General features: G+C 45.7%; 1 protein-coding gene and 1 long non-coding RNA gene across 5 annotated transcripts in view; one reads left to right on the plus strand and one right to left on the minus strand.

The window, feature by feature from the left end:
- SIPA1L1 (signal induced proliferation associated 1 like 1) overlaps positions 1 to 26,228 on the plus strand; it is a 392,555-nt gene that overhangs the window by 36,449 nt on the left and 329,878 nt on the right. The gene's annotated exons all lie outside the window — the stretch shown is intronic.
- LOC308558877 lies at positions 11,487 to 12,751 on the minus strand. Its single transcript, XR_013999063.1, has 3 exons — positions 12,464 to 12,751; positions 11,876 to 12,065; positions 11,487 to 11,690 (listed from the first exon to the last, which is right to left on the minus strand). It is a non-coding gene; the product is annotated as an uncharacterized lncRNA (long non-coding RNA).

Consider the following 26,228-nt stretch of genomic DNA (forward strand, 5'->3'; position numbering starts at 1 on the left):
TTAAAATGCCAGCAATACACTGACCAGTTAAAATAACATGACATAATGCTCTGAACTTTAAAGGCTGGTGGCTCTTCAAAATGACACTGAATTTTAATTTTGCCCCCTTCTAACTCACTCTTGCTTCCATCTCATCATGTTTTCATAGTTGACTCCCATCCCTTCTGACGTTCAGCCAGGGTCTCAATTGGTCTGAATCTTGATGGTTCATTGAATCATGTAAACTTGCTTTTTGTAAAAAAAAAAAAAAAAAAAAAAATCTAAGTTAGGATCATTAGATCAGTTATTTCGGGACAAAATTAGGGTACTTTGAACCCAACAGTCCCATGTTGCTCTAACACAGTTCTAGGGAAGGAAAGGTGTTTCAAATATTTTCATTCCAAAATGTTAAGACCTTTTAACCTGTGCAGGTTAGATTCCCAGGCAAGGGCATGTACCTGGGTTGCAGGTTCGATCCCCAGTCCTGGTCAGGGTGCATGTGGAAGGCAAGTGATCGATGCACATCAATCTTACATCAATATTTCTCTCTTTCACTCTCTCCCTCTCCCCCCTCCCTTCTACTCTCTAAAAATCAATGGGAAAAATATCCTCTGGAGAGGATTAAAAAAACACACACAACTATATGCTTAAAATGGATGAATTTGATTGTAAGCAAGTTATACCTCCATTAAGCTTTAAAGGAAGCAATCAATGTAATCCACCTGATTAACAGACTTTTTAAAAGTATGGTTATATCAACCAGTGCCATTTCTCAGGGCTTTGAGATGGAGGACTCTTAAATTAGTTTTATTCAAACTGATCTAAGCATCTTTCTCGCTGGTTGATAACCTTGACACCCCTGCCTCCACCTCTCCACTATGTGAGTGTACACCTTTCAAAGGTTATGTTATTACTCTCATCAAGGTATCCTATGCCTTGTAATAACCACTCCAATCCCGCCACTACCCCTTTTTATTGCGTGCTTTTAAAAGACCCAGGTGAAACTCTAGAGATTTACTTGTGCTAGCCACCTCTGTCTTGGCCCGATTCTAAGAACTAGTCAATGACTAACAGCTACTACAGTGTATTGACCTTGTTACAACAAAATCCATACTCTGAGCACAGGTCAGTCCATTCAGTGATTTCTTTTCCCTCCTGTGGTGCTTATGTGTTGCAGCAAAACAAAGCTCAGTACCTGGCTGTGTGAGCGAGGGCCCCTCCAGGGAGGGTCAAATAGGCATAGACCAGGACCTGCGGGAGCCTCACCTCAGGTCTACAACAAAGAACAGGAGAAGCCTGAGGTTTTCTTTAGAAACGAAGCCGGAACGCAGTTAGTTTCTACTGAATAAAAGGGAAGGAAGGGTGAAAACAGACTTTCTCTATACCTATGTCATTCACACTGCTGAACACAGTCAAAGGGAGGCCTTTTGTGATTTTGAAGGTTTTGTCAGTGAGTATGACCTCTGTGGCCTTGCAGTGTCTCAGCCTTGTTCTGAGCAGAACCGCTCTCTACTAGAGTCCTAGCCTTTGCAATGCTAGGGCTTCTGGGAAGAATCTGGAGGCAACATAGAGGGGTCTTTCTATGTTTCCCGTGTGCACTACTCACTCAGTAGGAGTAAATTGTGAGGCAGTGGAGTTCGGGATTTAAGAGAATGGATTTGGTCAGATGAACCTACGATACAGTCTTAATTTTGCCAATGATTAAGTTTACCGCTTTGGGCAAGCTCTTTAACCTTCCTGATCCTCAGTTTCTTCATCTCTAGGATGGGCATAATAATACCATCTACCTCATAGGGTAGTCAGAAGACTTATATAAAATATATGTAAAGGGCATATGACAGTATCTGACAAAGAATAAAAGAATTCACAATACTATTTATTTTTTCATGTTTACATATATTTTCTGCTAGGGAAATTGGCACTCTGGTACATTGCCGGTAAGACCATAAATTGGTACAGCCTTTTCAAAGGGCAATTCAATCTTCTCTGTTCGATTGTTTAAATTCCATGGGCTTTAGCCCTGCAACTGCACTTCCTGGTGTCTATATTACAGAACTTTTCATAGGTGCATATTTAACTCTGAATAACTTGAATTTGGTGTACAAATTAGCCTTATCATACATACCTATGGACAGTGTTTTTCCTACCTGCTGCACTGGGTGCTAGCTTTATTAAAGGCTTTTCACACTTCCAAGAAAGTCAGTTTTAGAAATATTATATAAGCCCTTAGAATTACAGATGGTAGGTTTAAAAAAATAAATCTTAGAAATAATATGGCTTAACCACCTTCTCTTATAGGTGAGAAAATTTTAGGCCCACTAAGGTGAGACAACTATTCCCGTGGCCCAGCTAGCTGATGATGGAACCCGAACACAAATGGGTGCTGTTACCAGTTTGTGTTCTCAGAACCCAACTGTGTCCTGAGAATTCATTCTTACCCTCAGTGCAACAGGCAGAGCTAGTCGTTGACCCAATAACCATCCTCCCGTTTTCCCTCCTAAGAGTTAAAAACCCTGACTCCCCAGACTCCCCTTGCAGCCACACCTGGCCCTGCCCAGTAAGATAGAAAAAGAAACCTCCTGGGTTGGGGCCTTCAGGAAAGCTATTGCTCTCCTGATTTAAAAAAAGAAGGGTAGAGCTGGCATGCAGCTTCTTCACCCTTCTCCGTGTTTCCTCCGGAAATGGAGACAAGAGTATCTGGAGTGACAGTTCCATTGCCTATGTAACACCAGAAGCCGCGCAGGAAGGCTAGCAGGGCAGGAATGCGGGAGTGTGGGCACTGGGTACATCGGGAAGCCTCTGTGTCAGCCATGGACTGGCTGCCTCTTGTTGCTTCTTGTTAAGCCAGAAAAGTAAACTCTTTCTTGGTGAAGCCCCTGCGACCCTACCTTCCTTTTCCCTTCGCTGCCCCAGGAGAATGGAGGCTGTGGGTATAAACACTGCCACGTCTAAATTCATCTTGCCCTTTTGTTCCTGTCTCAGGGCAGCAGGGGACTGTCCTTCCTTCCAAAGGGAGCCATTTCCATTTCTTCCTGTCTCCTCCCATCTCCTTTTCCAGTTTCCCTCTCTCTCCTAATCCCTGCTCCTTACTCTAAGAACATCTATTAAATTTTCCTTCTGTTCTTTTACTCCTTTGCAAAATACCATTCTTTTGCTTCCCTTCATGTCCTAAAAATCTTGGGAGAAGAGACCCCCGAAAGCCTGCCCTCCCTCCGGCTGAAGAGGAATGACGAGTGCCCTGACCCAACGGCCACGTCGCTACTCACCCTGTGAATTTTGCAGCGTTTGATGTTGTAGGCGGGCTTTCCCATCTTGAACTCTGGCCTGTCTGGACTTCTTGACATCACTCTCTCGAGCTCTCTGGCCCTGTGTGCTGCTCAGGGTCCTCGGCTGGTCCCTTTGCCTGCCCTGCCCTTGGATGCTCATGACCCTCAGGTCTCCTCTAGGCTCTCTCGGCTTCTCACTCCACACCTCTGTCTGGGAAGCCTCTCTTACTCATGTGGCCTCAGTTCCCTTGTATTTGCTAATTGTCTCCAAAACAGCGTATGTATCCATAGCTGTTGTTTTTTCCTAATGTTCAGATTGATATTTTTAATCATCTTCCAGATACTTTCCAACATCTACTGGGGCTTCTAACTCAGTAGTACATGCAAAGCCAAAGCCACAATCTCTCTGTCGCCCACCAAAGCCCCTTCCAGTAAAGTCTACCATCGTTAAGTCCGGATTCTGAGCCAGAAAATCGTAAGGAAAAGTCACTGTAAGCAGTATATGTGCTCCTAAAAATCAGCGTGTTGTGCAGAATTGATCAATAAAAACCACTGGGCTATGGGGAAAATGGGCACAACCCTTGAAAAGTTCATCAAGGACATTATAAGCGAGAGAGGAACCTAACAAAACTAGTGGTATGGTCTTACACCTGGGAAATGGTTGAGAAATATGTACCTAAATAATACCAAAAAATGTGGCATTTTAACAAAACCTGAAGCTTACTTGTGGAAGTGGGTGTTGGAAGGGCTGTCGTTTGTGGGTTATTGTGAAGTGGCAGGAGGAAGATTATTAGAAATCAGACAGAAAGTGGAGGAATGTGGCTCATAACACTCGTGGCGACCTGAGGCAGCTGGCGGATGTTGGCGGGGGTGGGGGGTGCATGCACACGTGTGTTTTGTGTGTTTCTAAACTAGATGCAGTTTCCTGCATTCACCTAGTGTTTCCTGAAATTTGCACTATGCTCCAACTGTTGCCTAATATCTCAGTGGGGTTGGAACAAATTTGAATTTTCAAAGGAAGGATTAGAATGGAACTGACTGTATCTTGGGAAACCCTTTCACCCACAGGCACTTGGTCACGAGTCCTCACGACTTGTGCTTGCTCACACCTGATTCGTCTCCGTGCCGGGCAGTGCTTCTCCAGCCCAGGTGCTCCTCGCCTGCCTTCTGCGCTATCGCTGCGGCCATGCCCTGCCCTCCTCACTAAGTGCCTCGTCCTACCCCACTGTCAGGGGCTCGGGGACCGCCACACCCGCAGCGGTGTCCCTGAGCACACACCAGTCAGCAAGGGCTTCTGTTGTTTGGTCAGGCTGTGGTCCCTGATCCCTGAGCCATTTGTTCATTGTAAGATGGGGCAATTTATCGCCTTCTACTAGGGCTGTTGTGGGGCTTAAAGGAGGGAGTCTATATAGAGTGTCCACACGGCCTCTAGACATTCAATAAGTGGTTCATTTTCTTCCCCTTGCCTGGTTCTTATCATTTAAATATATTTTATATATTTTAAATATGACTTTAAAATATTAAAACTATGCATAGGAAGTCTACACTTCCTGTAGGATTCAGCCCAGTCCTTCAGGAAGGGCTGATAAGACCCTTCCAGTCTGGATCTGGCACAGCTTTCCACCTCATGTTCTTTATCCCTAGCCCAGCTCCCAAATCACCTCCTGTCTGAAACTTTCCCAACTGTTGCCTTTACTCCTTTGTCCAGAAAAAGTTTGTCCCTCCCTCTGAACTCGCACCATGCAATGTGCATACACCTCCGATACAGTCTCTCCCCATCCTACCAAACACCCAGAGCCCTCGCTCCACTCTCCTTTACCAACAGAGCTCAGTTTTACTCAGGTGATCACTTCTGCCCCATGAGACTCAGGGGTGGTGGCCCGATTCTCAGCATCAGGGGTAGATCCTGATTGGTCTGTGCCCATCAAGACTAATTCCCTTTGCCGGTGATAAAGTTTGGAATGGGCACATGACCCGATTCTGGGAACTAAGACATGAAGAAACATCTACCCTGAGATTTGTGAAAGTGTCCTCTCTTCTGAAAAAGAGATACAGGAAGAAATTGTTTTCTTTCCTCCTTTGGATGTCAGGATGTCTGATGTGATGGATGGAACTACTGCAGCCATATTACCTCCAGCCTGGATTGGACACCAATACAGATAAAGCAGGGAAAATCCAAGAGTATTACAGAGAAAAGGAAGTGGAACTTTATGAAATGCACATAGCACCTGCCCTACTTCTGGACTATTTGATATTTGAGACAATAAATTTCTTTGTTTTTTAGGCCACTCTGAGTTAGGTTGTCTGTATTTGCAGCGGAAGACATATGCTGAAAACTGTCATTAGAGTTATTTATGAGTCTCTCTCCCCACTGATGTTGATAACCCCAAAGGACTTCTTCAATTTTATATCCCCAGCACCAGGAAGCATATGCCACACATTTGATGCTCAGCAAATATTTGTTGGATGGGTGGATGGATGGATGACTCTCCTGGCATCCTGCCTACTGTGCTTTCCAGTATCTGCCTCCCTCTCAAATATCCTGCTAATCGTGGAATCTTGGCATCACATAAAAGGTCAAGGGGAGGCAAGGTGTCCAGGCAGTAAGTCCAGAAAGCCATCAAAGAGAAAAGCAGCCAAGACTGGTTTCCTGGGAGTTCCTCAAGGTTACTCAGAGTTCTTTCCAATGTCCCATAGCTGCGTCCATTCTCATCCGTACTTAAGATGGTACCTGCGTATTAAGTCCACATTTTGTAGCAAAATTGGAGAATGATGACCTGTATCATTCCCAAATGACTGAAGTACCAGCAGCTAGTCACCAAAGAGCCTGAAACCAGGCTCAAATTTTCCTCGCTGACACTGGTGGGCTCGCTGGAAGGAACAGTCATGTTTGCCCCGCATTGTGTGAACCCTCCTGGCATAGCCAATTTCAACTACCAGCTGAACAGCTGGCTGGAGGGTGCAAGCTGCCTCCAGCACGTGCCACCTACAGAGCAACACTGGCTGTGCTCAAGAGGAGAAACCAGCCTTGGCCAAGGCCCTAGGTTTCCCAGTTCCCTCTCTCAGAAATGGCACCTTTATCTGTCCAGGTAGGTGCCCAAGGGCAAAGTCATAGAGTCATCCTCTGAGAATGCAAATCTGACCTTGTAACTCCGTTGAAGAAAACCCTTCACTGGTTGCCTGTAAATTTAGGGCCACGACCAGTCCTCACCATTCTGGACACAGCCCTGCAGGTACAGGCCCTCCCTTCTTTAGCGTTAACCCACCGCCCTGGCCCCCTGCTTACTCTGCTTCAGCCTCTTTTGGTCTTGTTTCAGTTCTTCTAATGAGCCTGTGCTCTCTCATGCCTAGGGTCTTTACAGGCATTCCTTATGCCTGGAAAGCTCTTCCCCTCTTTTCTTTATCTCCTCAACTTTTACTCATCCCTTAAATCTCAGCTTAAAATCACTTCCTCCAGGAAGTCTTCCCTTAGATCCTCAGACTAGATCAACTACTATAGATTTCCAAAACATTCTGCTCTGCTCTTTCCAGTTTCCATTACTTGTCTTCCCCACTAGGCCATTAGCATTCTCGCTGCTTGTGGTGGGAAATGCTAGGCTCTGGAGATGGTACTCCCTACACAGCAGCTGGAGGTCCCTCTAAAGCAGGTTTTTCTAGAAGGGAAGTCAGTTCTTACCACTCCTCTGCTCAGAACTTTAAATGGTTTTATTATTTTCTCAATAAACTTTAAAAAGTTTGTTCGGCCTATAAAGCCCTACAATGTCTGACATCTTCTATCTCTCTCCTCCTCTCTTACTCTGCTCTAGTCACACTGGCTTCCTTGACTATGGTAAACACAGTCCTGCTTCAGGACATTTGCATGTGCTGTTTCTTCTTCTGGAAAACCACATTTACTCTCATTTTCTGCAGATCTCTGCTTAAATGTTACCTTTTCAGGGAAGCCTTCTTAGGGAAGCCCACCTTATCTAACTCTGATGTGTGTTTCCCAACACCATCAAACAATTCATTAATTCTTAGGGGACACTAACTGGGTGTCCTACAGATCTGATTAAATTCTTAACACTACCTAGAGATAGTGTCAGATCCCACAGGTTAAAGGGCTCAGTCCCACAAGACTGCCCCCACCTCAGACACAAATCCTAAGTCCAAGTTAATCCCCCGTGCTTCTAACCGACTGGCTCTAAATGGGAAGTTTCCGCAGTTCCCTCCTCAGTTTGATTAATTTGCTAGAGTGGCTCATAGAACTCAGAGAAACATTTATTTACATTTATCCATTTATTATAAAGGATATCATAAAGGATACAGTTGAACAGCCAGATGAAGAGGTACGTGGGTGCAGTCTGAAAGGGTCCCAAGCACAGGAGCTTCTATCCCCATGGACCTGAAGGACACGACCCCCCTGGCAGTAGATGCACTCACCAACCCCTAAGCTCATCAAATCTCATTGTTCAAGAGTTTTTACAGAGCTTATCTGCAGCCCCCACTTTCCCCTCCCAGAGGTCAGTGGGTGGGGTTGAGAGCTCCAACCTTCCAATCACTTGGTCCTTCAGGTGACCAGCCCCATCCTGGGGCTGTGGGGGTGGGGCTCCTTATGAGTAACAAAAGATACTTATATCACTTAAGAAATTCCAAAGGTTTTAGGGGCTTTACGCCAGGAACTGAGAACAAAGACTAAGTATATTTCTTATTACCCCACACCAACCAAACGCCCAACTCATCAATATCTCTCTCCCTTACCCTGTTTCATTTTTCTTCGCAGCGCTCTCGCCACATGACAAATTATGTACTTCTAGGTTCATTTGTTTATGGCCCATCTCTCCCCCTCCAGAAGCTGAGCTCCACCGGGGCAGGAGGGCCATCTATTTTGAGCGCATTGTGCCCTGCCATCCAGAACAGCGCCTGGCTTAATAGCTCTTCCTTCACGATGTCTTCAGCCGCCTAGTCCTGGGGAGTTCTGGGGAAGAATCGCCCGAGTGGCTCCTGTACATGGCATTTTATTTTTAGCAGCAGTGCCCCCGGGTGATACATTTACTTGTATTTTCAGCTCATATCCTTGTAGCATTTGTCACTCTGTTTTTTTCACTAATTCATCTTTGCGAGGAGAAAAGAGACCCCTGGGCCATAGTTCCAGCACTTGCAATGGACAATTAGGAGCAGCTTTTGAGGAGAGGAAAGGGAAAGGTCGAGGACACTGCGGAACCCTCCGGGCCCTGAGGGCTGCAGAGCCGCTTTAACACAAAGGTCCGGGGAACCGTTTCCTTTATTCTTTCTTTCCGAAGAAATTACTTTTAGCTTAAAAACACACCCAGGTAATTTCTACTGGTAAACAAAGCGAATTAGAAAGTAAGTGGATTAACACACCCATGTTTGCTCAGTACAAGCCAATAAAAAGCCTTTCCTTTATTCCTTCCTGCCTTAAGTAAAGGACAGCACCAGAGGCTCAGGGTCGCTTCCCGACACTTGGAAACGACAAGTGATGGATCAGCCTTGGCCTGGGAGGAGGCAGGTTTCACATCCAGTTAGGCCGGGAGAGGAGGGAGACAGAGAAGCAGAGACGCACCTGACCCCCCCAGCATTTCCACGGGCGCCCCCGGGACGGAAGGAACCGTTTCCTGCCACCGAGGCTGGCTGGGCCTGTCCTACCCCACTCTGTCCCGGGCTCTGCTGCCACTTGCTGCTTTGGCTCAGAGGTGCTTTAGCTTCCTCGGGGCTTTGCTTCCTTATTTGTAAAGTGAAGCCCAGAGCCCTGGAGCGTGCTGGTCAAGGGTGCGAGCTCCAGACCGGGCGGCTTGCCTTCCCATCCTGGCTCTGCCCTGTACCAGGTTTCGGGCCTGGGCCGAGCTGTTCTTCTCTCTTGGCCTCAGCTCTCTCCCTTGTAAAATGAGGAAATGATCGTACCCACCACTTAAGCCTGTTGTAAAGATTAAGTGATAGCTTAAAGCAGTGTCTGGCACGTAGTAAACATTCAGTGTTAGTACAAGGGAAAATTCTGGCTTCTCCTCACCTCTACTGCGCACACTGAACTGTTCTGAGACCAGATGTACCGGTGATCTTCCCACACCGAGCAGTTCTCTCAACACCAACTGGGTGTCTTATGATTTAACTCAATTCTGACACGATCTACCTGAAGATAGCATCAGATCCCGCAGGTTAGGGACTCAGGCCCCCAGGACCACCTCCCCCACTTCAGATGCTGATCCCACCGCCGGGTTGCCCACCCGTGCTTCTGACCATCAGCTATAAATCAGATATTCCCATGACCCCCTACTCAGGTTTGATTAATTTGCTAAAGTGACCCACAGGACTCAGGGAAACAGTTTATTCACTAGATTGAGTTATTTACAGTTTATTAGAAAGGATATAACTCGGAACAGCCTGATGGAGGAGATGCATAGGGCAAGATACAGGGGAAGGGACACAGAGTCTCTATGCCGTGTGCAGGCTTGCCAGCCTCCCAGCACCGCCACATGTTCACCAGCCCAGAAGCTCTCTGAACCCCATCCTGTTGGGCTTTTTATGAAGGCTCCACTATGTAGCCAAGATTTGTTAAATCATTGGCTGTTATGATTAAGTCAACCTTCATCTCCTCTCTACTCCCCAGAAGTCTGGGGCATGGGGCAGAAAGTTCCAATTTCTGCAGCTCTGTGCCAGGAATGGGATGAAGGCCAAATATATTATTCCTTTTTATAAATTATAATATTACAGTTAGCTAATATTATTATCCTCTTATGAACTTAAGATGCTTTTGGCTGCAAGTAACAGGAACTAGAACTAGAAGTGATTTAAACAAGTGTTTTCCAAACTTTTACGATCATATATTCCTACTGCAAAAGAAATTTTTGAACATATTCCCTAATACATACATTTATTTTTAAATTATGTTCTTGTATTATTGTACTGATATATGTAAAACAAAAATTTAACTAGACAACTTTAGAGAATGAGACGAAAACAATGATAAATAGACGTTCTGATATTTCCTTTGTACACCCAAATGGGTCAATGAACCATCTTATATACTACTCCATGCTGGAGACCAAGGGCTCAAACCGATGGTTCACAGCCAGAGTTGATTTTATTTTAACCACAGTGGCTTTTAGTTCCCCAGGGCACATTTGGAAAGTCTGGAGACATTTTTGCTTTCCACTGGGGTGGTGGTGCTACCGGCCTCAGTGGGTAGAAGCCTGCAATGCACAGGACAACCTCTCGCAACAAAGAAGCATCCTACCAAACATTTCAGTGCTGCTAAGGTTGAGAAGCCCTGGCTGCACAGTAAGAAAAAGCTAGTGTCTCACATGCTCAAAGAGCCCTGAGATGATGTGGTTTGGAGGTGGGTTAATTCAGGGGCTCAGTGGCCCACTCCCTTCTCCCCTTCCTCTGTACCACTCCTGTGCATTGGCCGTGTCCTTGCTTGTCCCCTTGCGGTTCCAGGATGCTGCAGCAGCTTCAAGCATCACGTCTACCAGCTCGTATACCATCTAAAGGCGGGAAGGGAGAGTGTCTTCCTGTGTGACTCGGGAAGAACAAGGGAACTTCCCAGAACCTTCTAGTCCCTTCCTTGCCCACCTCTCAACCAATCAGGCTGGGAGCTAGACCAAGCATGACTCACCACCTGCACCTGCAGCCCCTGCTCTTTGAAGCGCACGGCCTTTCAGGGGAGTGATTGAGAGCCCTGTGAGAGGCAAGAAGAGAGAATGGCTCCCGGATAAACAGCAGGGTTGACCACAGATCCATCTCGCTTTCTCAGAGAGATATGTTCACTATGAGAACAGAACACCCATTTGGAGATGGCTATTCTAGGCTCTGCAGCCAGACCTCTAGGGTTCAAATTCCAGCTCTGCTACTGATTACTGTGTGGCTTTGGGCAAATGACTTGGCATCTCTGTGCCTCGGTTCCCTCATATACCAAATGGGGATAATCACAGACCCTACTTCCTGGGTTTTGTAAAAGTTATGGCAGTTAATACACGGTAAAGCTCTTAGAACAGTGGCTGGCACATAAGTGCTCAGTGGTGATACCTGGGTTCGGTCTGAGTGCAAGTGGGCCCTGGACTTCCAGACCCCCAGGGTAGACTTGGGACAGACAACATAGGGAGGCAGAGTCTGGATCCTGGAAGCCACTTGTGTGTCACCAATTCCTGCATCCCTGAACAAGTTCCAGAATCTTTATTTTCTCTTGCAGAATGATGGGGACCAATTGCCAACACACCTGCTCAGAGGGTTGTGAGTGTGGGATGAGTCCGAGAGAGTGGGAAAGGGCCTTCCTTGGCAGGTTCGGGGACTGGCAAAGAAGCTTGGCAGTGGGGTGAACGCTAACCTTTGCCCGCACTGACCCTTTGTTTAGTCCTAGCTTGGGGACGATGGCAGTGCTGCCACACAATGATGTCAGGGCTAGGAACACGTGTCCGAGATGATGATTCAGACTGCAGTGAGGATATGTGCACTCTGCAGAGACAAAAGAAGAAAAAAACAGCAAACTCCCCCACTTTATGTCATGATACCAATGCCTGTTCTCTAACCCTCGGAGGAATTTGCCTGCAGGGACAGCAATGAAAACTGTGGCCTTACTCGTTGGACAAGGTCTTGAAAATGTTTGTGAGTGAAAAAAAAGAGGGGGGAATAAAACTTACCGATTCCATAGGATAATGCTATCCGTCTCATGAATTCAGCAGCAGTTCTGGCTGATGGTAAGGGCTGATCGCAGAGCAGAGAGTAGAGCTCGGAGCTCACCAGAGCGCTGGCTATGGCCTCAGAGGGTATCATGAACTGGAGCCAAGGGGACTGACTGACACTGGGCTGTGTTCCAAGGGGGCCACAGTTCTATGGAAGGAGGAAAACAAGCTCTCTGGCCTGTGTCATTCCTTACTGGTGGTGGCTTTGTTGGTGGCAAGAGTGAACCCTGCACCAGGTGTTAGACCAGTGGAGTCGGACTGGACCTCAGTGCAGCAACCTCGGTACTTAAGTTCTGGCTGAAAAAGAATTCAGAGCCAAGACTCAAACTATAAGAGAAAGTTTATTTGGAAAGTCACAGAGGTAGAAGAAGTGAGGAGTAGAAGAAATGGGCTCAGGAATGAGTTACAGAGGCAAAAGAAGGGCCCTTGGAGCTTATGAGAAAGAGAGAGGCAAGGAAAATACACCTGGGGGGAGGGCGCGGGGAAAGGCCCTGGTGCCCTCCAAAGAGAGAGCGGCACTGGCTCCTCTGGCCTGAGGGCGTTTACCTGGGTGTCTCAGGGGAGGGTTCCAGGAGAAGATTCATCTGCTTTCCAGGTGTGTCCTTTCAGGGTCTCTACTGACTGGTCAGCACCAGGGCAGGGAGCCATTAATCAACGCAGCTGGTCCTGACTCAGCCATGGCAGCGCTGGCCTGGTTTTGCTGTTTTTCTGGGCCTGGAGCTGAGACACAACTGAGACCTAGACGAATTTGATGCGGATCAGAACCTCATTGTCCTGGGGGCTTAATGCTTAAGGGCTATTGTCTGGCCCCCTTGTTCATTCCTCCTTTAGGGGGCATCTGACCAGCATGACTAGAGACACACCAGGGGAGGAAAGGTCAGGGGAGAGTCAGAACTGCACGCGCAGCAATATGAAAGGTCGGGGTCTAAACGGCATGACCAGGGATAGGCTAGGGGAAGAAAGGCCAACCGAGGGGTGAGGTCCCTGTTTACCCAGTTTTGCCCGTTGCTACGCACCCAGGGCTTTCCGCCCTGGTGACCTTCTGTACCTGGCCCATCGACCTTGCTCTGCTCACGTCTGTCTAACTACCTAGCACAGGTTCAAGCCCCTCCTGCCCCCACTGTGGGCAGAGCCTTCAGACAGCCGCTGAAGCCACCTTGCTATGTACTTGGAATAGAGACCTAGATTTTAAATAGTGATAAGGTTTAAAAGACAGATAAATAAATGAGAAGAACAGAATGAAGAACAGAAGTCCCGTGGAGGACAGGAGGGAAAGACCGGGCCGGAGCCTGCAGGAGGTCACGATCCACGCCTTGGACACCTTGCGCTCGTTGCCAACGTGAGATCAAGTCAGCCCTCCCCTCCGGGAATCAGTGACCCAGTTAGGAAAGCAAGTGCACAGCTATGAAATAATGCCAACACAGCTATAGAGCAAACGTCAACCGGGCCGACATAATGCAAAGCCCCAAAGAGGGTGGCATAGGGTTACAGAGTATTCCGGGCAGTTAGCGAAGGCAGAGGAAGAGGTGAGTGCTGAGCCGGGCTGCGTGTCTAGGGGATGAGACGGAGACCGAGCAAAGGGGAGACAGGGAAGGTCAACGGCACCGTGTCAAAGGAGGCTGGATTTTGCAAGACATTCCAAAGACCTTGGAGAGGCAAACTTGGATATTAATCCTAGCATCATGCACCATAGCTGTGTGGCCTTGGGGTTCTCTAAACTTGAATCCCCTCACTTGCAAAACGAGGATTAGAATAACTCCCTCTTGGTAATTGTGGAGAATAAATAAGAGACGTGGTTAGAGGGCCCAGCCTAGCACTCAGCATGCAGTTGGCTCTTCGCACATTCTAGTTCCCTTTCTTTCCAGTCCTTAACAGAAGCCCATTGCTCAGGCTTTGATCAACGTAAAGTCACATTCTTTCACAGCTGGTAGAGGTCATGACTTGCCCTTGAGTTATCCTAAGGTCTCAGGTTCTGCAAAGGAAGTGGCTCAAAAGAGAGAAAATGCATCCAACGTGGAACTGGGACAAAGCAATCACACTGCATCGTAACCGCCCGCTCCTTCGTCTGAATCGCCCAGCTTCTTGAGAAAGGGAATTATGTGCTGTATCCCCAGTGCTCAGCCGGGGTTGGGCACACACTGCAACCTTGATAAATATTTTCTAAACGAATGAAGGAGATTGGTGAGGAAAAATGGGAGGGGGGAGGAGCCAAAAAATTAGGCATGATTATACAGGGGGCAGGATGAGAGACTTGGTGTAAGAACAAAAACCAAAAGCACACACACAAGGGAGGGAAGAAAGTCTTTAAAGCCCAAAGAGGATTAGAAAAACCGGCACATATACTCGGTTTAATAACAAAAGAAAAGAGCAATAGTGGAAATGAGAGAAGGGAGAGGGGGAGGGGGCATCATCCTCGACTCAATTTGTAAAAGCCACGGGGATTCTCAAACCCAGAATAGCTGGGTCCTGTGCCACGGGCTAAGACTACGGAAAGGGCTTTCCAGTTATAGGAGGAAGGCGAACAAAGAAGACAGTCTCTTTGCTTGGGGCGGGACGTGTAATGATGACAGACGACAGAGGAAACAGAACTGCTGGGCCGGGCCTCCGCCTCCCCTGCAGAGAGGAAGCTCTTCATCCTGAAGGGGGTGCCGGAGGTGGTGAGCAGCGGAGAGCCCGAGTCAAGAGCTCCAGCTCCTCAGGGATTCGAGCCTCTCGGCCTGAGTGACATCCCAGAGGTCAGAAGGACCTTGCTGCAGATAAAGTTGCTGTCTATTCTAGGCGACTTTCGACCAAGTGTAAAGAACTAGAGTGTTGTTCTTAAACTCAAGGGGAGCAAACGTTTAAAAGGCGAGACCTCAAAATAGCTAGGACCAGTTGTTTCCAAATGCTGGCTCTCAGATCCCTCCTGAGGCTCTTCTTAGAAAATGCAATCGAAATCTCTGGAACCCAGATATAGAAGAAAACTGGTCAAAGTAGAGATGCTCTGGGTGTCATAGGGACAGGAAGGCTAGGGACACCCCTGGTTTGCCTCCCCCTTCTTTCTCTGGAAAGGGGACATATCCTGAGGCACTCTGTTGAGCACTTGGGTGGAAACCACCTTTCCAGATCAGTAAAGTGGATCTGTGCTGAATAAGTCATTCATCAGCTCCCTATAAAGGGAAGCAGTGAACCCCGGAGGCCAGGAAGCAAGGGTTTCCCAGGAGAGAGCAATGCCAGACCAACCTCAGTTCCTTTTCCACGGGCTATGGGTGGAATGCCACAGTAGCATTCATCTAGATTTGAGCAACATATTTGACAACATCTCTCATTATATCCTTACAAACAAAGTAAAGTTTCAATGATGGTGCCAAAAGGTGGATATAATACTGGGAAGACCATCCCTGCAGGCTGTTGGTTAAAGAGTTGATGCAAACCTTGGCGGTATTTCTAATGGCCTGCCAAGGAGCTCTTTTTTCGCCAGCTCCTTTTTGGCACTTTAATCAATAATGCTAACAATATTACCTTTTATTAGATGCTTACTATATGCCAGGCACAGCACTAAGCACTACATTTAATCCTAAAGGTAGGTGTCATTTTTGGGAGGGTTCTGAGTCTTTTTTTAAATTATTATTATTTTTTAACATGTTTTTATTGATTTCAGAGCAAGGAAGGGGGAGGGAGGGAGAGATTGAAACATCAATGATGAGAGAGAGAGTCATTGATCTGCCACCTCCTGCCCACCCCCTGCTGGGGATCGAGCTGGAAACCGGGCCATGTGCCCTGACTGGGAATCGAATGGTGACCTCCTGGTTCATGGGTCAATGCTCAATCACTGAACCATGCCAGCCGGCAAGATATCATTTTTATCACCATTTCACAGTTGAGAAAACTGAGGCTCAAAGGGACAATTAGCTTGTCCAATATCATATAACTAGTAAATAGGAAGAGAAGACTTAAACCTATGCCTAATGGATTCCAAAAGCCTTGCTAGAGCCAGGTTAGGACGCTGGTGACATGACATGTAGCTTTCAGGCAGAGCTAATGCATCAGATAAAAAAATTATTATCCAAGAGATCAACAGTTCAAAATGATAGACCAAATTTAAAATAATGAGTGTAAACAGAATGAATAGCTGAAGGTCTAAAACAAAAATAAACAAGCAAAAACTACAGCAAGAAAGCAGCTACATACATAGAAGAGAGGAGAGAGATGGGTTAATAGCAGCACCTGTAATACAGTCTTAGAGCTTTTAAGTAAAGACAAATTCATCATGAGTTAATGGTGAAATATAGCTGCCAAAAAAGTTAACATGACCTTGAGCCACAGTCATAGACTTTGAGGGTCCAAAACAAAGGAAGGCCCCAACCTGCTGGGACCTGCAGTGTTCATTGTCATATCTGTAGTGTTCTGCTCTGGGAATCACATTTTATGATGGATGTTGATAAAGAAAAGTCCAATCAAGACTGCAAAAGGTGTGGAAATGATCTGGAAATATTTATCTTGGAAAAGAGAAGACAGAATAGGAGAGCTCTCTTCAAATATACGAAGAGCCAGTTCTCAGGTTGCTACTTGCAACAGGAGTGCATTGTGCTCTGGCAGAGAGAACCAGCCTGCAGGGACACCGGCTTTGTGTGTCTTCAACATTTAAGCCAATAGGGGCGCTTCCAACACTAATCTTCCAAACTAGTTCTTGCAGTGTTTCAGGTAAAGATGGCAAAAAGAACTGGTTCTCAGATTAATATGCAATAATATGCAAATGGTAAAATCTGCCTCTTCAAAACTAACAAAAAAAGTAACCAGCTATCTAATAAACATACAGACAAGCTTCACTAGTAGCAACCAAACAAGGAGAGAAGTATAACTTCTCACCAGAAATTTTTTAAAGATTTAAGAATAAAATCAAGTTAGCTAGGGGACGAATAGGTAAACTGTAGTTTAAAAAAGAAATTGGCACAATACTCAGTGCTAGGCAACAATGAAACAATGTTCGCCATCTTCTAAGGGAAAAGAGTTGTGGCCTAAGAATTTTATTGAGATAAGATTAAAGGCACTAGGCAGATAGTCTTAAGCATTCAAGAATTTGATATATATTACCACGGTTCCTTCTTGAAAAAATAACTTGTTGATAAAGTTGAAATGCAGGCAGGTAAGAGATGAATCAAAATAAAGAAGTAAAAAATGGACAGGCCAGGATAAAAGAATCAGACATTAGCATTGAATCCTATGGGATTTATGCTATAAAAGTTAATGTAAATGTTAAAACCTTGACAAGGTAAAATTAGCACAATCAAAATTTGGTAGTATTAGGAGGGGAGCTGAGAACAAGCTATGAATGTATACTAGAAAGTCAAAATATCTTGTCTAAAAATGAAAGAGCTGTTTAGAAACACTGTAACCTATTAAATTTTGTTTCATTTTTAATAATCTTTTCTTCTTAATTATAGGTGATTCTTGTAGGAAGCAATATCTTGAGTGATGAAAATATATTAATTTGAAGTTTGGCACTTTCCTCTTTTCATTTCAGTTTCTTTTCTTTTGGGTCATGTTAAATTTAATAGTTTACTAAAAATATAATGGATACTGTGGTATATACAATGGATTATTTAACATCTCTTCCAACTTTAGTCTACTGTGTCTTCCTAAATGGGAATAGTAATGTTCTCCAAAGGCTCTCAGGGAAAATCTATTCTTTGCCTCTTCCATTTTCTGGAGGCTGCCAGTATTCCTTGGCTTGTGGGCACATCACATCCGTCTTCAATCATCTTCCCCTTGTCTGTCTGCTAAATCTCCCTCTGCCTCGCTTTTATAAGGATACCTTTAGGGCCTGCCCTCATAATCCAGGATATCTCAAGATCCTCAACTGAATGGCATCTGCAGAGACCTGCTTCAACATAAGACAGCATGCAGGGGTTAGGATGTGGATATCTTTGGAGGGCCTTTTTTCAATCTACCACAAGTGGTATAATCCTAGAACTTGAATTTGGGACAGTAGCTTCCTGATCCTCCAGCTTCCTGATGTGGCGGCAGTAAACACTGCCTGACAGGCCAGTTATGAAATGTTCTGTAAGCCGCTTCTGGAGGCCCAAGCCGGAGGCCTGCTCCCCCCACCCTTCCATTATTATAGTTGCAACCAACTCCTGTCTGCTTAAACTGCAAGTGTTTCTCCTGTGTACAGCTGAATATGGTCACATGTTGATACAATTGTTCATTATGGCCACATGTTCAATATGTTCAATACAATTGTTCAGTATGGTCACATGTTGATACAATTGTTCATATTTATCTCTCAATGCTTCTATCTGTGTGTCTGTGTAAAAGAGCTACAAATTTACTATACTCATCTGTGCAAAAAAAGACTACCACCTTTTTTTTAAAAAAAAAAATGCTCTGATATTGCTTATAATCTCCTTCAGCTATACAGTAATGGTGGTTGTGCTGAGTAGAATACAAGGAAAAAGGGATCTAAATTATAGTCTAGTCTGGCAAGCTTAATAGAATGAAGTGGTTTAAGGAGTTCATTTGGGTAAATTCTCAGTCTCAGGTTTCCTCCTCTTCCCCTTGCTTCTCTCCAAGGTGAAATCTGTCTTTATAAGGTAAGGTGGATTATGTGAATTTATGGTGGCCGTAGTAGGTGTCAGGGGGAGAGACAAAGTCTTCAAATCCATGCTCAGCCCTCCAGTCACCCCGACCTCTGCTTTGAACTGGCTGTTGTAGACTCTTTCCTGAGACACCCGCCACTGCGTTTATGATCCTGGCCATTTACCGCTGGTCTTGAAGTCCCACACAACCAGGCTTCTGCCTGCCCACAGACCCTACTGATCCCTCTGCATTCCTGTCCTCAGACATGTAGGAACTTCTGGGCCCCTTGCAGGCCACACACAAGCCATGGGGGTTGAGGAACGCTGCGCCGGGCTGAACTATCCCCCTGGGCCCCACCAATGCCTCACTATCGCCTTGTGCTCTCTTGGAGGTGGGGGCGTGCAGGGCTGCTCTAGGGGGCGTGACGGCCTCCTTGTAGGATGGGTGGGGGAGCCCTCAAGTTCCTGGACTCCTCTTACCTACTTGGACATTCTAAACCTTCCTCTGTGCACACGAGTTTGGTTCTGAGGCAGGTCGAAAACCGGAACCTTGCGTCTGACCTTCTCTATCTCTGTCTGATTCTTCTTTTTCTACAATTCTTGGGGTCAGAACTGTGCAGATTTGGGGGCTTCCGTTTCATCTGTAGCACATTCTTCTTCTCACTTACTCTTCCTAGAGCAGCCAGCCTCAGGGCACCATCGTCCCAGGAAGGAGAGAGGCTCCCTCTGCACTAAGGATCTGGCATGGATGTTAGAGGGGAGATGGCAGGGCTTAACGGTCCTTTAATCTCTTGATAATATCTGGCTTTCATGAACATTTTCTTGTTTGAAATTAAGAGGTCAAGGAAATCAGTTGTGATCAATCTCCCTATTCCGGGCAGTATCTGTAGTTTCCCAGAAACGATAAGCCTTGTAACTCAGCAACTCAACCCTGACGATGGTAGGCTGCTGGGGAACCAATTCAGAAGAGATTTAGAATGAATCAGTTTAATATTTTAAGATATTCTCCATAAACCTATGTGTTAGATGTCTGGAACGATGGCAACCCAATTTTAATCATGGTTGCATTTGGACTCTGGCAATTTGGGTGGGGTGATTACTTTATTCTTTGCACTTTTAGTTTTAGCTTGGATTTTCAAACAATAAGCAGTGGTCTAATAAAAATGCCCTTAACAATTTTTTAAAAAACATACACATTTAACTTTATCATTGCCATTTAAAGCTTGATTTTACCCATTTGGTTTGAATCCTTTCTCCCTGTAACTACCCACCCCACCCCTTTTTCTACCATATCAAGAACTAGCATCATATAGACTGTCTATAACTTGGCATTCACTCATTCATTAAGTGATTGGGCTTCTCCTGAGCTCCAGGCCATATGTCAGTCATTAAGGATACAGACAGGAACGAGTGCCGTATTTGCCTTTTAGGAAACTACAATTTAGTAGAGCACACTAAGCATACAACTGCAGCACATTCTGATAGTATGACCGCATGATTGTATGACTTCATATGACTCCGTTTCACAACACATCTCTGTTAAGCATCCACATATGAGCCAGGCCCTAGGCTAGGCACTGGGGACAGAAGCACATCATTTCCTCTGGAGAATTTCTCACCAGGAGGCTCTCAGGGCCGGCAAGACAACTCCCCCACCCCACCCCCTACCCCCTACCCCAAAAGTCTGCAGGGCAGAGTCCATAGGCCCAAACTCTCTCCACCTTCGACCTCCAGCCAGTGGGTCTCCCTGCAGGAAACAGGAGCAGTTTGAAGAAATCAGAAGTGACAGGGTCTGTGTCATAAACCAAGGAAAACACCGGTGGCAGGATGGGCAGCTGCCTAAAGCTTGGTGGGGTCTCTCCAGCCACCGGGGAGGAAGTGACTAAGGCAAGGAGTCAGAGTCCTGCGCTGCTCCGCCCGAGGTCTCCCTTCAGATCCCGGCTCCACGCTGCGCTGACTCACTGGCTTCTCCCTCCTGCGGCGTCAGAGCTGCCTCTCTCCCAGCTGCAGTGCCGAGTTAATGGGGAGATTGCTTGTTTCAAGGAACATTGCTGAAAACTTGTTTCAGTTCTCATTTCCATTTCTAGGTATGTCATCGACTGCTGAGTCATATTTGGCAAGCTCAGAATCTACCCCCCCCCCCCATAATTCCTTCTGGAAATGTGGTTTATAAAGAGCTCTAAGGCATTTTCGGAAAAGGTATAAGCATATAAAAAGAATCGTGTTGTTTACCAAAAGGCTTTTACCTGTACATAACTCAGTTAAAACATTCTCCTACTGCAATAAAAATATTTCGCCTGTTTTGTTCTTCACTGGGATGACAGCTCTTTGGAAACGGGACCCTTTGTTTCCTTATTTCTATTCCCGGTCCTCGGCAGAGGACCGCGTAAGGAAGACAGGCATGCCCTGCCCAGCCTTGAACCCAGTGGGGAACCCATGCACACTGGCAAACAGCCTGGAGGTGTCATGAAGTTTGTGGTGCATTTGGGCTTCTTTTGAGGTGCAAGTCCATAGCTCTTACCTGATTTTCAACAGTTTGAGCAAAACAAACAAAACAAACAGCGAAACACCGTAAAGCAGGCCCTCAGCACCTGCTCAAGGAGTCCTGCAGCTGCTGCTCTTCCCTCGGCATCAAACAGTGAGCTCCGGCCACTCCTCAGAAGTCCCAGGGCTCTGGAGGAACCTGCGCTCTCTCGCAATATCCGCACTGTGCACTGCCCCCTTCAGAGGGAGGGAACAGAAAGAAAAGGAGAATCTGAACACCGTGACAACATCCGGTTGACACTGACGTAGCACGAGACAGGAAGACGATCGCTTAATATTACTCTTACGCTCTTGCCCTGGCTAGATGGCACTATGCCCGTGTTACCTAACAATAGTCGAGCTATTGTAAAAAGCCTTAATTCGGTGTCTTACAAAGGGAAGGTAATAAATAGTTGATGGTGATAAGAAGGAATCAAGATGAAATAAAAATAAGATACTATAAAGAGACCACCGTAAGACTTTTGCTAGAACTTAATTTTGTTATAAATATTTTTAAGAGTAGTTTTGGACTTGGGTGATAACTATGCCTTTATACTATAAATTTATACCCTTGTAAATGTCTTAAAGAAAATCAAATGTCTTGAAGAGAGTAACGAAAAGTAGAGTCAGTGTTTCCAATTTTATGTAGCTTTATTTGTAGCTTTAAAAAACTCTGCTTCTCCCCAGTGGACCAAAAGTGCCGTGAGAATTCGTGCTTTCTTTTGGAAGCAGCTGTGCTCCCCACTAGACCCCCAACACACACTACGTTATGCTTTGTTCCTAACGCCCAGCATTGTATACTGAGCACAGCGCTTTACCTTTATTGGTGCTTCAGAAATATCAGTGGTTTATTTTCTTCAGGCAGAGAAAGACAAGCATCACATGATCTCGCTTATACGTGGAATCTAAAGAACTTGAACTGATGAACAGAATAGATTCAGTGACTTGGAAGCATAGATGAGACTGACGAACGTCAGAGGGATGGAGGAGGGCAGGGGGGTGGTGGGGGAGAGAGTAACCAAAGAATTTATATGCATATATGCACAACCCAAGGACACAGACAATGGGGGGGAGAGGGCCTGGGGAGGGGGGTGGGACAGGGTGGAACGGCTCATTGGGGAGAAAAAGGGACATCTGTAATATTTTAAGCAAAAATAAAATTAAAAAAAGAAAAGAAATATCAGTGGTAAAGCTAAATGAGAAGTGTCTAGTTAAACATAAATTGTTAAGTGTTTCTCATAGGTGAGATCGTTCTGTTTCTCAGTGACTTTCTAATTTCTATAGAAGGGAACGTGAGAGCCTATACTGGTCTAGAACTAACATATAGACTGGACATGTGACATATGAGACAGACGTGCCATGCCTAGATTCTGGTTTTGGAACCTGAGGAAATCACTCAGACTGTAAAAATTAGAAGTCTACAATATTTGTTTAATTTGTAGAATTTTGAGTTTTTAACTTCATTATTATAAATTTAAACTCAGATACAAAAAAAACCCCCATGACTGAGGAATCTCAGAGGGAAGAGGAGAGGGGAGGGGCGGGAAGAGAGTAACCAAAGAATTTATATGCAGAACCCATGCACACGGATAATAGTGCAGTGAAGGCCGAGGCGGGGGGAGCAGCGCGAGGGGGCGTCAATGGGGGGAAAGGGACATCTGTAATACTTTCAACAATAAAGATAAATTTTTTAAAACCATGTAAATCTCAATGAATTATAATAAAGGTAACATTCTTATAACCATCACCAAAGAAATAGAACTTGGCCAGCCACCTGTCCTCATTTCTTTGCCATCTTCCCACCCCAAGTAACCACTATGCTGACTGTCAGCAGTGTGGTCTTTGGACCAGAGGTTCCATCACTGCCTGGGAACTTGTAAAGCAGATTCCTGGTCCCAGCTGCAGACCTGCTAAATCAGAAACTCTAGGGGTAGAGCCCAGTGATCAGTGTTTTGAAAAACCCTCCGGGTGACTCAGGTGTGTTTTTAAAATTTGAGAACCATTGTTTTATAGCAATCGCTTCCTTGTGTTTCTTTATAGTTTTATTGCCAAAGTATGCATCTTTAAAGACTGTACTATCTATTGTTGTGTATTTTTAAGATTGAATGTGTCTTTTAAGTCTCTTTTAATCTCAGGGTTTCCCATCCAGCCCTTTCTTTTCCTTGCAATTTATCCGTTAAAGAACCCAGGCTGTGTGACCTGCCAAGTTTCCCACGGTTTGACTTTGCTGACTAACACACAATTTAAATTTGAATATGTGAATTTGCTCATTGACTGCGTGGTGCAGTTCAACCGATTCTTCTGTCCTCTGTATTTCCTGCAAATTGGCAGCTGGATCCAGAAGCTTAGTTGGACTTTTGATCTTGGCAAGACTATCAGCGGCCTTCTGTCCTTTCTTCAGGAGGCACATGCTGCACGGCTGTCCCTCTTCTTGTGATGTTAGAAACTGTTAATAATGTCTAGATTCATTCATTAGGGGTTGCTAAATGGTGATGTTCTAACTCTATCATTTCTTTTTCATTTATTGACCAGAATACTTTCATAAAGGGGTATTTCCCTCTTCTACTAACCCAGTGGTACAATTTATATAGAAAGGTAATAAATGCGTGATTATTTCCCATTTTTTAAACCAGTTTTGAAGATAATAAGTTCATTCCCCAAAGGTGACCAGTTATTTTTTAATATCATAATGACTCATGGATTTGCATGGATTTGATAGGTTTTGATCCATTGCTCTTATTACCATTAGTGAAGCTCACATCATCCCATCATGGGCTAGTGGGAGTCACTTGAAGCTGACTCCTAAGTCCTTCTAAGAGGATCCTAGTGGTCTCTGGAAACTTTCTTGCTAGCTGGAATGATAAGATGTTCATTTTGTACCTGTCCTAACCTGGACCTGAAATCACTGCTCCAAGAAGTTCTGGCTCCTTGTAAAGCAAAATGGTACCTCAAGACCAGTCTGAGCACTAGGGGAACATGCTAGGAGAAACACTGTTTTTATTTTAAAGTGTGTGTGTGTTAGTTATCTAGTACTATGTAACAAATTACCCCAAAATATAGCTTCCTACAACAATGAACATTTGTTATTTCACACAGTTTCTATGGGTCAGGAACCCAAGAGCAGAGTGCCTGGGTGGTTGTGGCCTAGGCTATGGTGAAGGTGTGGCCCGGGCTGCAGTCCTCTGAAGCCTTGACTGGACGATCCGCTTCCAAGACAGTGCACTCCCAACCTGGCAAGTTGGTGCTGGCTGTTGGCAGGAGGCATAGGTCCCTCACCACGTGGACCTCTCCACAGGCTGCTTAAATGTCCTCATGATGTGGCATCTGGATTTCCCCAGAGAAAGTGATCCAAGAGAGCAAGGCAGAAACCACAATGTCTTTTATGATCTAGCCTTGGAAGTCACACTCTGTCATTCCCAAGCTATTCTACTGGCTGCCCAGGTCGGGCAAGGGGCGGGGACTACATGAGGCCACAAACATCCAGAAGACAGAATGGCTGGGGACTGTCCTGGAGGTTGTTATTTAAAGATAAAATACCTCACACATTTTTTTAAAATTTATATTTATGGTTGAAAGACACACATTTATACTGATACTTCCATTTCACATGTAGGACGCAGAGTTTTTATTTAATTTATTCTATATTAAATCTCCTTTCTTTCATACTGAGAATCCTAGCAAGTAGACTATCTCATAATTATTACCCATTTGCTTTTAGGTTAGTTCAGGTATTTCAAGAGGCAAACACCAAGATGGGATCAGACGTGCAAGAGATTTTGGAGGGGAACCACCTTGGAAGAGTGAAGGGAAGGACACAAGAGTAGCAGAGACAGTTTGCAGAGCATGGTGCTGAGTCTAATGCCTGTGAAAGGGATGGGGGAGGAAGGAGGACCGGTAGGGAGAGCCCAGACTGCTGCTCAGTTCTAAGAGAGTTTTGGCCAGGTGGATGGGGAGCCCTCTAGCCAAGAAGGCCACTGGTAGGAGTCCTGGGGCCAGCAGGGAAAGACCTGCGCCTGTGTACCCTCACCATGCTCGTTCGTTGGCTGGGAGCAGCCCTGGTGAAGTGGCTTCAGTGCAAACACAATGGGGGATCCAGAAGACAGATGCTGGGACTGTCAGTCAACTACGAGAAGTACTGAAAAAGTGGCTCATCATGAGCACTGCCTCTTCATCTCCCAATATACACAACAGGCTTGGGCAACACACCAGTGCTCTCACCACCAATCGAATCAGTGAACAGAATTAAATTGTTTTTGTACATGCTTTCTCCATAACCCTCCTTGTAAAAATACTTCTTTATTTATTTTCTAATTGATTTTTTAGAGAGAGAGAGAGAGAGAGAGAAACAGAAACATGTTTGTTGTTCCACTTACGTACGCGCTCATTTGTTAATTCTCGTATGTGCCCTGACCAGGAATCGAACCCTCGAACTTGGTGTATTGGACGACACTCTAACCACCTGAGCTACCCGCCAGGGCCTACTTTTATATTTACGATTCAGAATATAGTCATGCACAGTGAACAGTGGGGCTGTGTTCTGAGAAATGCGTCATTAGGTGATTTTATCATTGTGCGAACACCACAGAATGCATTTCCACCACCTAGATGGGATGGCCTGCTACACACGCGGGCTCTGCGGCGTCTCTCTGTGGGATACGCTGTCCGTTGTCGACAAACGCTTATGCAGCACGTGTCTGCAAAGTCATTGCATGCCGCTTCCCCCTTTAAACCCTTATTAAGATGTTTGTATCTTACACATCCCCTGCCAGGCTCAAGTTACACACATCCTCTCCTTTTACTCTGCCTTTACCGTGTTCAGTTAAACTTGACCTGACTTCAGGGTATCCTTTCGCATGGGAGAAAGGAACTGAAATTCTGATTGTAACACTGCCTGGTTAGCTACACTACTCCAAGTAAAATGTGTGGGTCTATGACCTTAAGGCCCAAACTGAACGATCCAGCGCTGATCTGATGGTGCAGGAGACAGATGCATGCCCTGTGCCCATCTCCCCAGGCTGGGGTAGCTCACACCCCCAGGGCCAAAGCAGGGCTGCAAAATCTGTGAATTTTTTTTAGCTAAAACAGATCTTGAGGCACTCCAACCAGGGATCGAACCTACAACCTGGGTGTGTGCTCTGACCGGGAATCAAACCCACCACCTTTTGGTGTACAGGACCACGCTCCAACCAACTGAGCCACCCGGCCAGGGCAAGGAAGACGCGCTCTTGAGC

Source organism: Miniopterus schreibersii (assembly GCF_964146895.1).
Source record: "Miniopterus schreibersii genome assembly, chromosome: 1".
Classification (NCBI taxonomy): Eukaryota; Metazoa; Chordata; class Mammalia; order Chiroptera; family Miniopteridae; genus Miniopterus; species Miniopterus schreibersii.